The 14,363-nt window shown below is 35.2% G+C and overlaps 1 protein-coding gene across 4 annotated transcripts in view; it reads left to right on the top strand.

The window, feature by feature from the left end:
* Positions 1-14,363, top strand: part of Abp1 (Actin binding protein 1) — a 282,412-nt gene that overhangs the window by 161,110 nt on the left and 106,939 nt on the right. The gene's annotated exons all lie outside the window — the stretch shown is intronic.

The raw sequence follows: 14,363 nt of genomic DNA, 5'->3' as shown, positions 1-14,363 counted from the left end.
AGAGTAGAGCTCTCGTATACCATCTATAAAAAGGGAAATAAAACTGAATGTGAGAATTACAGAGGTATTTCCCTACTGAGTGTTCTTTTTAAGATTTATGCAAGTATACTTGAGAAAACAGCTAAGAAATATTGTGAACAGAAGTGTGATGAAGAATAAGCTGGATACAGGCTAAATAGAGGTTATCAGGATCCGATTTTCACTTTAAGACAAATAGTTGGGGAATATAACAAGAATTTGTATTTAAGTTTCATAGATCTGAAAAAGGCACATGACAAGGTGCCCTGGAAAGCTTTTCAAACTGCTACCATTATATTATGTAAATGGAACATTTTATTGAGCAGTACATAGTCTCTAGTTAAGCTGTAAGTTGGCAGTTAGAATTGAATGAAGTGCAGGAAGATGGTTTGATGTTAAATCAGGTGTGTGTGACAACGATGCACATTGTCTCTACTGTTCCTCATTATCTGTATGGATCACATTATGAAGAAAAGTGGTATTAAATCTGATATCAAAATTGGCGATGTTAATCTTAGCTCTTTATGCAGATGATATTATTCTTCTGCATAAATCCAGTAGAAGTCTACAGGATTAACCGACTTAATTGAATAACTTCTGTAATAAATTTGGTATGAAAATCATCAATAAAAAAGACAGAGACATTGAAAATAGGCAGAAACACCAACTGTCTGTACTTATTGCACCTTTTGCTTATTTTCTAAAGGGGTGCCCCTAGTTTTTTACGGTTTGCGAGTTGTTTTGACATATGACTCGTCTTCAGAGCTTAAGGGAATAAAAGTGACATCTGGGTTATTGCTTATTGGCAGAAATCTCAGATTAATTTGCATGTGGTGGACATTTGTGGAATTCTTGTCACACTTTATGGCTATGGTTTTTTCTGAGATTCTTAACATTGTCTCGTTATTTTGTATGTCAATTATGATAGCTTTCTCAATCTTTAGAGTGTGATTCTGTTAGAAGGCATGAGTCGCAATAACTAGGAGTGGTGTCCCTGTTAGAAAATAAACAAAACATGCTCTAAGTAGTGATGTCTACTTAGGAGTAGGATGGAAATTTCAGAAAAATAATACCTAACATCAGCTGTATCCTGAATGGAGAACACATGAGCAAGTAAAATTTGAGCTATTTAGGCACAAGTTTAGTTAAGATGGCAAATGAAATATGGAAATAGACAAAATAATTAGCAAAACTGGCATGGTGGGATGTCAACTGAATATATTTATATGGAATAAGACAGTGATTAGTCAAAACACAAAACTAGCTGTATAGAAGACTATTTCTATTTTGAAATATTCAAGCCAGTTTTAACTTATCGATCTGATAGCTGGGTTAGAAATAAAACACTTCATCAAAGTCTGGAGACCACAGATATGAGAGTTCTGTGAAAGATTAGTGGAGTGAACCGATGGCATCAATGGTAATATATTGTATCATCATCAAATTCCTGCCATGTACCCTCAAGGGGTGTATAGGATATGACAGTACTACATGAAAAAATTACATCATTACTAACTTCCTATCTACAATTTTCCTCCAAATCAGTCTGTTACTTGTCAAGACTCCAACATTATCAGATCTTATATTTCTATCGTCTAAGGCACTCTTTGTACCGTATCAATCAACCTATATCTTGGTCTTCCTCTGGGTCGTTTTCCTGCCAACTTGGCAGAGAACACTTGTTTTGCTAATCTTTCTTTGCCCATTCTGTTTAAGTGACCATACCACCTGAGATTAGCTCTGCTAACGCATTCCTGGATGCTGACAATGTCAAGTTCTTTCCTAATATCCTCATTTTTAATATGATATTGCCATTGATGCCATCTGTTCACGCCTCTAATCTTTCTCAGGACTCTCATATCTGCGGTCTCTAGTCTTTGGTCAAGTGTTTTACTTCTGACCCAGCTCTCAGATCCATAAGTTAAAACTGGTTTGAACACTGTCTTGTATACAGCTAATTTAGTGTTCCGACTAATTTCTCTCTTATTCCATATGAATTTATTCAATTGACTTCCCACCATACTAGCTTTGCTGATTCTGTTGTCTATTTCTATATTTAATTTACCATCTTCAGTAAAAATCATGCCTAAGTAGCTGAAATGTTTTACTTGTTCCACATGTTCTCCATTCACAACACAGTTGACATTTTCAATGATTCTGCCTATTTTCATTGTCTTTGTCTTTTTATTGCTGACCTTCATACCATATCTATTACAACAGCTATTCAATTTAGTCAGAGAATCTTGCAGACTTGTAGCAGATTTATTTAGAAGTATAACATCATCTGCATAAAGCAAAGAGCTGACATTAACATTTCCAATTTTGATATCAGGTTTAATACCACATTCCTTCATAATGTGATCCATGTAGATAATGAATAACAGAGGGGATAATGTACATCCTTGTCTCACACCAGATTTAACACGAAATCATCTTCCTGTACTTCCTTCAATTCTAACTGTTGACTTACAACTCAAATAAAGACTAGGTATTGCTTGATATAATGCCCCATTGACACCCTATAACTGCAGCGTATTGAATAGCTTCTATCTTGGCACCTTGTCATATGCCTTTTCCAAATCGACAAAACTTGAATACAGATCTTTGTTATATTCCCATGCTTTCTCTACTATTTGTCGTAAAGTGAAGATCTGATCCTGACAGCCTCTATTTGACCTGAATCCAGCTTGTTCTTCACCAAGCTTTTCTTCTACATTTCTTCCACAAGTATATTGTATTAAATGTATTTTCTTCCACAAGTATATTGTATTAAAAATGAAAATATTGGGAAAGAACTTGAAATTGTTAGCATTCAGGAATGCGTTCACCGAGCTAAACTCAGATAGCATGGTCACTAAAACAGAATGGAGAGGAAAGATTAGCAAAACAAGTGTTCTTTGTCAGGTTGGCTAGAAAAAGATCCAGAGGATGATAAAGATGTAGGTGGATTGTTACAGTAAAAAGTGCCTTAGAAGATAGAAATATAAGATCTGATAATATTGGAGCTTGACAGATAACAGATTAATTTGGAGGAAAATTGTGGATTGGAAGTCAGTAATGTTGTAATTTTTTCAAGTAGTACTATCATAATATCCTGTACATTCCCTTAGGGTATATATCAGGAATTTGATGATAAATAAAATAAAATAGTTCATCATTTTATGTTGTGGTTTAAGCCAATAAGAATACAATTTGGTTGGCTAAATCCCAAATTGCCAGTCCATCGTCGTTCGTTCAGTATCCAGGTAGATACCTAACAGGTGCGCCACGAGAAGGTGAGGATTGGACATTAAGTCAGAAACCCTGGTCGGTTCTCTGCATTCCTTTAAAGGCATTTGGAGGTCTTCTCTCAATTACACAGCTTTGACCCTTAAATATAATTTAGATATAAAGTACCCCTAAAATAGTTTTATATTTAAATTAAATTACTAAAAGGTTGTAAATATGTGAACAGATATTAATGAAGGATTAACTCTGAGAATGCAAATATAAGAGGGAAGAAAAAAGAATAGGTGTGAATACGGTGCTTTCATTAGAGGCAGATGAATTACTAAATTTACAGTTGTATTATGTATGTGTCCAGAAAGTTGCTGTGTGATGGAACAAATTATGTCCTCCTCTGATCACATCACTCTCAAATCTCTAACACAATGTTTTTTTTTTTTATATATATACTTAAATAAAAACATGAAAGAGAGAAATATGCTTGGAAAATATAAATAGCTAATCAATAATAAATGTCTGTATACATTGGTAGCTTAAGTAAATGACTAAGGGGAATATCCATCGATAATGCTGATCAATGATTCAGGAGTTTGGCATGAATTACATGTGTGATGATGGAGCACTAAGTAGGCAGATAATCCTGTAAAATTTGTTGTGCTTGTTATGTGTATTTATTTTTATTGTTTTCTTTATATTTCACTTTTTTTGTTTGCTAAGAATTTTCCTTTATTCGGGAATGATTTATGATCAGTGTACATGCTTTATTAGAAACCATTATAGTATTAACAATCAAATTGTGCCTCTCATTTTTTTTTTTTTTAATGAAAATTTGTATTTCTCTCATCATCTTTATATTTGTTCATCCTGAAGAAGCCACTCATCCCTTGTGGCAAAACTAGTCAGTGTTTTTGTTCAGATAACAACCAATTAAAACCCAATTTCTTGTAATAACTACTTGTAAAGTTTACCATATCAGCATTTTAAAGTTTTCGTTTCATTTTGTGTCATTTGTTAACAACATTACTACTGTTTGTATGGTCGGCTCTCACATTGATGATATTTTCTTTATCTGGCCTTGCTCTCAAAAGAAACGTTTTAGAGTTTTACAAATTTTATAAATAGGTTAAATCATGAAATTCGTTTCACATTGAAAATTGACATAAATGTGATACTTCCTTTTCTCGATGTTCTAATCTCAGTTATTGATCAGAACAGATTATCTTTTTACAGTATATGGGAAAACAAACAAACAAACACTGAAAGATAGTTACATGATACTTCATATTATTATTATTATCATTCCGGGCAACTCCAAGGAGTCGACAAACTCATCGAGGGAGGCCCTAACATCATGTCAAGAACAACTATTCGACATTCACACAGTATCTATCATACCTTGCCTTGAACTCATTCACGGTTGTAGCACCCACAACAGACTCTGGCAGCTTATTCCACTCATTCACCACTCTCCAAGTAAAAAACCTAGCTCTAACACCCTTGTTAACCACATTCTTGCCCAGCTTCCATGCATGGCCCCTAGTCCTCCCCCCACCAGTCCTATTCTCAAAAATATCTTCTGGATTAATCTTATAAAAACCCTTCAGTAATTTGAATGTCTCAATCATATCACCCCTTTTCTGCCTATCAACCAATTTTTGCAACCCACAAATCTTCATCCTATTCTCATAAGGTTCATTCCACAGACCTGCTATCATCTTGGTCACTCATCTCTGGATCCTCTCCACTTCCTCCCCATCACGAAGAAACCCTGATGCCCATAACTGGGCACAGTAGTCCAGATGGGGTCTTATCAAGGTTCTATACAGAGGAACAATAACTTGTTTGTCTCTACATGTTAAAGTATTTTCAGAAGCCAAGTGATTTGATGAGCTGATTTAGCCACTTTTGCAATGTGTCCCCTAAACTTCAAATCCCTATCCACCAACACTCCCAAATCCCTGGCCTCATCAATCTCCTGGGGTACGGTTCCACTGTTACACCCTGATACCTTAAGAATGTAGAATTCCCAGCTATCGTGGTGTAACATGGAGAGAAAATAAAATTAAACCCTTGTATAAAAGCTAATAGATGAATTATTTAAAAGAAAGAAAAATATTCTTGCATCCAAGTAAAATATACAACAAAAAAAAAGATATTTGTTGAACTAACTAATAAAAGAAGGAATATATTAGTGTTGTGATATGATATAAAAAAAAATTTAGCTAAGTAAAACAGAAAAGGATTAGTCATAAGAAATTGTATGTGAGAGGCTAGAGATTAAAATATTAAGTAAATTCATAGAAAAATTTTGGAAGGGGGATTAATTTAGAGGCTAGCAAAAGAAAAACAATAGACTATCGCTCAGGGTCAATTCCCAGATTTGAGACATCATCACGGGCTCGTCGACCTAAAGCTGTTTGGCAGAAAAACGTCACCCTAATTGGTCGGTGAAGTCTAATCAAGTAAGGGGCGGAGAAAAGAAATTAAAGAAGGTGCCGTTAGGTGTCAAGGTATAAAAGGGTTAGAAAACCCCCCCCCACTAGGCTTTTTCCCGGATAGTTTCTTCACAAACTCCTTCGTATAGGTTTCACGTGGTTTTCCTGAGTGGCGTGATTGGAGTTAATCTCCGTCGTCACAACAAGGAAACAAAAGTGAGCGGGATTTCGATTCCGTATTTCCTATGGTAAGAAACGAGGAATGCCATTTAGCTAAAGGAAAGAAGGTATTATCTATGTGTGTCATAATCCAGTGACAACTACGAAAAAAGGAAATCTGTATAGAAGTCTGTGTCCACGTGGTGAGTTTCACAGCCATTGTATAGATGATTCTAAAAGTGTCCTTAATTCAAGTACGAAAGGTCAAGATCGCGTAAGCACAGTTTATTGCCAAAAGAACTTAGGAGTGACAGATTATAGGAGAGATCATGCCAGGATAGTACAATCGGGAAAAAGGTAGAGGCCAATATAGAAAACTCAAGAGAAAAAGGTACTGTAAAAATCTCGTGTTAATTGAAAATCGTCTGTAATTGTAATCATTATTCTATTACTGAAGAGACTAAGGAAATTTATACTAGGACTTTAGTACATGACTGATTATAATGAAAATATACTTGTTAATATTAATATTATATAAGTAATTCATGTGTCCTGAGAATTATGCATGTGTGCTGTAACGTATAGGAAAGTTTTAAATGTCAAAGTTATGTGTTAATACAGTGAAAGGATAATTAATCTACATAGTTTTGGATAGTTAAATAGAGTGATTCAATCATATATGTCCATGTGCTACAGCTTATAGCATATATTCTGACTAATATAGGGTTAACTAAGATGTTAATTAGATCTGGGATTATACATATGATTGTATGTGTTGAATTTGTTATGGCGGCATGATCAAAATTCTCATGTAGGATCTTAGCCAAATTACTTGTGATAAGCTAATGTTATTTTGTAAATATTTTCTTAGTATTGAATTGAATTATATTAGAAATTGAATTGTACCATACTAATGAGTTTAATAAACCTCAATTTCAAACAGTTGTCTGAAATTGCTGCCCAATGCACCACTTGAAAAACGTACGAACCTAGTCACGCGGGACATTAATGTGTTAAGAAACGAGATAAAGTGTCACGACTGCGATGTTGTTTCATATTCAGACATATTTTAGTAATTGCTCCTTGTTTTTGTATTTAATATCTCAAACTAAATGTTCCAAAAGGCGCAGCATAATATAAATATTAGGGACACTAAGGGGAGAAATAACTTAAATATTTGTGTTTTTGGGCGATATCTCGTGCTTAGATAATAGTTGAACATAGATAAGCATAATTTCACTAGATAGGATAATAATCGTAAATTGGGACACAACACCACCAATGTGATATACTGCTGCTATTCTTTTCACCCCAAAGTGCATAACCTTACACTTTGCCACATTAAATTGACATCCATTTTTCCTAGCATAGTCCTCCAAACTATCCAAATCATCCTGTAAAATTTTGACATCCTGTGCACTCACAATTGCTCTACCCAACTTTGCATCATCAGCAAACAAGTGAACACTTCCTCTCAGATCCTTTCCTATATCATTGATGAACAAATTGAAAAGTAGTGGTCCAAGAACAGAGCCCTGCGGCACACCACTAGTCACAAGCTGTCTTTTGGACTCAACTCCTGAATAAACCACTCTCTGGTATCTCTCCATCAACCACCCTCCTATCCATCTCACCATCCCCATCTGCTCCAGTTTACTGATTAGGGTTCCATGTGGAATCCTGTCAAAGGCCTTGGGAAGGTCCAGTAGAATCACTGTAAACCCATTATCCCTATCCAGTTCAGCCGTCACTGTGTTATAAAACTTGAGCAAGTTACTGAAGCATGATCTACCCTTCACAAAACCATGTTGTCCCCCAAACAGTATCCCATTTTCATCTATCCAATCCTGTATTCTTCTCTTGACTAATTTCTCCAAGACCTTGACAATGATTCCTGATATGCTAATTGGTTGGTAATTTACAACAGCAGTCTTGGAACCTCCTTTATGCAGTGGAACTATTTTCCCCTCTTTCCACCCCCCCTCGGGACTATCCCAGACCCGAGACTCACGTTCGACATGAGCTGATATACCATCCAATCCCACAGATGTATTGATATTGTTACACCTGATATCCTGAGAATATAACATTCTCAGTTATCATGGTGTAACATGAAAAATAAATAACATAAAAAAAAAAAAAAAACCTGCATAAAAAGAATGATTTAATTAATATAATATTCTTGCATCCAGTGTAAATTGAGTAAATTGTAAAGGTCTATTGTTTAGTTAAGATAACAAAAGAAAAGAATGTATTAAGATGTATTATGACTAAACAAGGAATTTGTATTAAATAAGTAGCTAACTAAGAATTAATATAGTAATGCGATTAAGAATGAAAGAGTTAAGTACATAAGTGGAAAAGAATGAGTCATGGAATACACTATGTGAGAGGCTACAGATTAAGCATTAAGTAGAATTCTGAGAAAGGTATTTGAAAGGGGTTAAGATAGAGGCTAACAAGAGAAATAACAGAATATCGCTTAGGGCCTGTACCCGGATAGAAACTTCGTTGCGAGTTGCCGATCAAAATGACGTATGGCGGCAAAATGCTAGCCAATTGGTAGACAGACGGAAAACAAGTAGGAGGCGGGAAAAAGAAGTAAGAAAGGGCGCCGTTAGGGGAGCAGCTAGAAAAGGGTTGGTAACCCCCCTTCAAGGCTTTTTTTTTCGAGGAGAGAGTAGGCTCCTTGGGTTTTGGAGAAGACGTTTATATAGTCAAGGAGGCTTGAGGCCTTATTGTCTTTTTGTGAGAGGAGAAGAAACGCTTGGATAGTCGCGGTGGTTTTAGTTTGGTTTTCTAGTGGATTTCACGGTGTTCCTGAGTGGGGAGATATGGCTTATATCTTCATGCCACAACAAGGAATCGAAGGTGAGCGGGAAGGCTATTCCCGTATTCCTATGTAGAAAGCGAAATATGCCATAGAGTCATAGGAAGCTGTGAAGATATCGATGTCCTCGTTTCGGATAGTACAGCCGACCGCGCATATGTTTATATAGCCCTGAATTGCAAGAAGTTATGCAAGCAAGTTCGTTCAGTAGAAGGTAAAGGCCCGTAAGTGAAGCTAAAGAAAGGTATTGTGAATTTTGTCTTATGTTAACTAGAAGTTGTTTGTGATAGGTACCATTGTCATAATACGGAACTGTTAAAGTGATTATTGAGAAATTATAATAGGACTTTAGAATTTGATAGAGAGTGTTAAAAGTAAGCTGGCTAGTGTTGATAATTCGTGAATAATTAATTGTCCTAAGAATCTTGCGTGCCTACTATATTTGGAAGACCCTCATAAGATCTTTCAGCATGCCAGAATTAAATCTTGCTACTAATTACAGAACGTTCCTACATAACAAGTGAGATCATATGTCGCACGCATACATCGTACGCTCCATGCGTGCGATGTATGCGTTTTTCTGTTTTTTGTAAAAAATACAATTGTATTCGGTTCTCCCTTCATTAATAGTTTTAGTGAACAGTTTTAGCATTTAAGTTGTTTTACATCTATTTTTACCCTGAAGAAGCCAAACAGCTAAGTTGACGAAACTTGCCGGTATTTTCTTACTTAGTTCCAAATAAATTTGACCCGTATAAATCCAAATTGAAGTCAATCTCTCCAATAGTTCTTTTGGTCAAAAATAAAACTTTTTATCATTAGGCTTATGTACTTTTATTTTATCTCATTTAGTTCTCTGAACTTCATTAAAAAACTAAATGAGGTTCTTATTCTTTGTTATTGAGTCATGACATTCTTTAAGTACAAAGTTAGAATAAGAACTTCTTCACAGTGAAGAAGTTTAATTAAAGGTAAAGATTAGATTCAAATATTTTAGTTTAAATTTTTTAAACCATTATCATTGTCAAGAAAGGAATAACTGAAAATTCATAACTAACAGTGTAAGTGAATTGAGAAAAATTTGAATTTCTTTTCGAAAAAATCTAAAACTTAAAGATGGATTTACTTTTTTTTTTCACTTCTTCATTTACAGTAGGGCTACATTCCAGAATGGCTTGTGCAATTTAAATTTATGCATAATGTAAATATTCAACAAAAAATGTGATAATGTACACATCTGTGAGAGTAACTCTGGCATCTTAGCTAAGTTACCTTTTTCAATGCATATCTTTCTTTGATTGGAAGACTGGGTGCTTTAAAGCAGTTATAAGTAATCACAGAGATTTATTGATTGTTATGGATTTATTTATGTTTTTTTATTTTTATTTTTGTACAGTAAGAAAAAGTATGTTCACTTGAATCAACAGATAAAGTATGACACAAGTGGCAGCCTTAGGCAGATTGATGCCTAAGGTTACCACAGATTTCATTCCTTTGAATTCAGACAAGATAGGTGAGTGAGGTTATTTGCCTAACCAAGGGAGGACTCACTTAACTGCTCCCTTAAGCGCTTGAAAAGAAACCACAGTTAGCTGGTTTCTTTTCATTAGAAAAGAAACCAGCTAACTGTGGTTTTCATTTTCAAATACATTAGAAGCTAACTGTGGTTTTCATTTTCAAATACATTAGAAGAGGCAATGTGCAAAGCACATTGCCTCTTCTAATGCAGCACCTCATAAAAGGCAAGTTCTAGTGAAACTTTACATCGTACTTGACAGCTTCGTCAGCAAACAGATTTAGGCTTTCATCAGTTACATTTAATGCTCTTGATATTCCTTTTACTGTCAAGCTTCATTCTTCTTTAACCTCTGGGCTCTTGCTTCCTCTTTCTCTTGAATGTAATGCTCCTCCAATGCAAACAGATCTTTGTTTGACAATTCTTGATGTGAATCCAATCATTGTCATGAGATTCCTCCACTTAAGTGAACTCCTGTATTTTTAGCAAGTTTCATGCATTTGTCTTTAGTTTGTATACATAATATTCATCGCTCTGATTACAATGATTTTTTGTGTACATAATATTCATTGTTATCGGAGCTTTTGAAAGAGTTGGTAAGATCTGGACATAATGTATGCCACAAACTTTGAATGTAGTTATGTGATTCTGCATGTCATGAAGATCCATGAATAACCATGAGTCTTAAAAGATTTAATTATCCATTGATCATGTGCTCGAGTATACAGGTTGTATTTGCCAAGAGAGAAATGATCCTTATATTGAGACAGAGATCAACAGTATTGTGTGAATAGCTTGTGGCATTATCAAGAATAAGTAAATTGTTGAAGGGAATTTCTTCTACTTTGCAATACACTTCCATTTCTGCTTATAACTGAGATCCAAGATAACTTCCAAAAATAACAGCAAACACTAAAGGATGGACTAGTACCAGACATGGGCATGCATGGCCTGTCATAACTTTAAAGATCATGAGTGTTTTGATGGTGGTAAATGTACATGGATTTCCATTTATGACTCTCCATGTTAGCACCAAACAGAAATGTTAGGCAATCTTTCACTGCCTTAAAGCTAGGTGGTCTTTTCAGCAATGGAAATATAAGTGTCAGGCATTCCTTTTTTTTTTTTTTCTAATACAAACCTGTTTCATTGAGGTTGAATATCTGTTTGAGTGTGTACTCTTCCTTGTCTATGATTGCTTTCAGTTTCACAGGAACACATCTGCATTTTTATCAGCTGATGCAGCTTTGCAATGTTTTCATGTTATGAAAACCATACCATTAATGAAAGTTTGCATAATGTTATGCATTAAGGGAAGGGCCACTACCCAGACTAGTTTTGACCTTTCTTGAGGTCTCTTCAGTGGAAGCCAGGCCTAGACGTGGAGATACCAGGCAGAAGCAATAGCGAGGTCGTCTTTACCTATAGGAGTTTCCAAAAGATGTGCCACCGTTTTATTAAATTATTCTGGATTTAGAGAAAGATGTTGAAAGTTTATTTTTTTTACTTGGTTAGACTATAATAAATTTAGTTTAATCCTTTATCCAAGTGTGAGCAAACAAAGTTTGCGTCTGAAAGTATCTTCAGGACTGGGGTCAGGTAGTACAACACCGGGAAACTCGTAGCAGAGGTGGACCAAGCTAACATCACTCCTATCTCAGTATCTCCTATATATATTTGTATCTAATTTTTTGCCTTTAATTATACTTCATTACTGTGAATATGTTCTTATTCTAATAGATTTTGCACAGTTGGAAATTTTATGTATAAAGCATGTAATTTTGCTTGTTGGTGACAAATTCGTACATTGCCTTATTCCTTTCTCCCCTTCAACATACTCTGCCAGCTATGGTTTTCTCAACTGTAGGCAGACTATACATTAATTGTTAACATATCTTTGTAGTTCACATAGTGATGTAAGTTGAAAAGGTTATTAAGTCTTCCAACAGGATTGGTGGAACAGAATTCCATTATAAGTCAAGAAATGACTGTGTGTGTGTGGGGGGGGGGGATTCTAATAGTGCAGTAGTTTTTAATCCGTCACTCTCTTGACTACACAGAAAAAATACCACTCCATGTGCTTGCATTGCTGTTTTTGAATTTTCAGTTATTCATTTCCCCACAATCTGATGATAGTTTAAGAAATTTACACTGAAATATTTATATCTAATTTTTTACCTTTAATTATACTTCCTTACTGTGAATGTGTTCTTATTCTAATGGATTTTGCACAGTTATCACTCCATCAAGAACAAAGTGTTTAGTAAACTTCTACATGGAATAATTGATAAAACATGCCTTTTAAAGAATATAAGAAGGAATTTGTTTGTGTTGAGGAAAGGTGACTATTAAGCATAGGATGTAGAAGTTTAGCTATCTTAATGCTTTAAATATTTATGGAATGATGAAGCCCTATGGATGTCTTCAAGAAGACTCAATTAATATATTCTCTGTGAGATTACTGTTATAATAAATTGAAAGAAAGAAAGATTTAATGAACTTAATTCTTGTTTTAATAGGACATCCACAGAACATAAGATACAATAATAATGATAACTAATATTTAAGGAATTGACAGCGTATACTAGAAATATAGATTAAATAAACTTTAATATATACTTTCCGATATTTCGGCGAACGTCACGTTGCCATCTTCTTGGGAACTTACTACAAAGACACGTGCACACAAGTACTAATAACAGCAAATGAGACTGAAGCTAGTAAGCTAGCATTTCCTAAAGTCCTGATGGTGCCCCCTGGCGGGCTATATTGGTAGTTATTGGCCTTTGGGCTGAAGTTCTTCTGATAAAAGTTTCTCAAATTTGGGGCAGTTTCATGCATCCAAATTTGTTGAGGTTTGACATGTTCCTAAGGGCCGAGGCTGATTCCATGAATAGTCTTTCATACTTGAACTTGCTGCGGTGTATTACTGTGGCTTTCTTCCATCTTATTCTGTGGCGAGTATCCAGAGCGTGGTCTGCAAGCCCAGAGTGGCTGTACTGGTAAAATCGGATGTAATCCTTGTGTTCTGAGATTCTGATATTTGCTGTCCTGCCTGTTTGGCCAAAGTAGGACAGTTTACAGCTGCAAGGGACCTGGTATACACCAGGTAGGTCTAGGGGAAGTGGTTGGTCTTTGGTGGAGCGGATAAGGGATGCCAGTTTTCTATGTGGTCTGTAACAAGTGGTCAAGTCATGTTTTTTTTGGATTTTATTGATTTTTTCCGAGGTGCCTCTGATGTAGGGAATAGTGATAGATTTAGAGTAATCTTTTTTGTGAAGGGGAGGGGGGTGGTGGGTTGTGGATAACTGGGTTAAGTATTTTTTGGATTTTTTGGAGGGGGTAGCCGTTGGCTGAGAAAGTGTCACGGATGTGATTTAGTTCAGTGACCAAATTTGGGAAACTTTTATCAGAAGAACTTCAGCCCAAAGGCCAAGAACTACCAATATAGCCCGCCAGGGGGCACCATCAGGACTTTAGGAAACGCTAGCTTACTAGCTTCAGTCTCATTTGCTGTTATTAGTACTTGTGTGCACGTGTCTTTGTAGTAAGTTCCCAAGAAGATGGCAACGTGACGTTCGCCGAAATATCGGAAAGTATATATTAAAGTTTATTTAATCTATATTTCTAGTATACGCTGTCAATTCCTTAAATATTAGTTATCATGTTTAACCAGCGTATAAGCCTCTCAACGAGAAGAACATAAGATACGAAATAGGTTTTAATTATACCCAACTTTAGAAAGGACGGCAATGACATATAGCATCAATGTATCTCCCTATATTGAATTAATTTGTATATATAGAAAAGAGAAAATTGCCATCTTATTGTTTTTGCATAAGATCTAGAAAAGGAAGACTATTCTTAGACTTGGTACCTGTAGGGTAAATTGAATTCTATAAAAAGAAAGATGAAGAGCAAATTCAAATTGCAGAAATGAAATCCCTCAGAGAAAAAAAAAGTTGCATATTCAATGTGGGATCATGGAACAAATGAAGAAATTTTAAATCCTCTGGATATCAAGTCCAATAAATTACTACATAAGCAAATATTAATAAAAAATGGGTAGCCCATCTAAATTGAATGTTCTATGTTCAATATTCAGTTTAATAAAATACAGTAAAAGAAGAGCAGGAAAACCTAATGCAAATGCATTAAACTTGAACAGGTTATAATAAAT

This window comes from Typopeltis vanoorti, chromosome 4 (assembly GCF_054136105.1).
Source record: "Typopeltis vanoorti isolate ZY-2024b chromosome 4, IOZ_Tvanoo_1.0, whole genome shotgun sequence".
NCBI lineage: Eukaryota > Metazoa > Arthropoda > Arachnida > Uropygi > Thelyphonidae > Typopeltis > Typopeltis vanoorti.
Note: the sequence above shows the minus strand (reverse complement) of the source record. Positions and strands in the feature narration are given on the sequence as shown.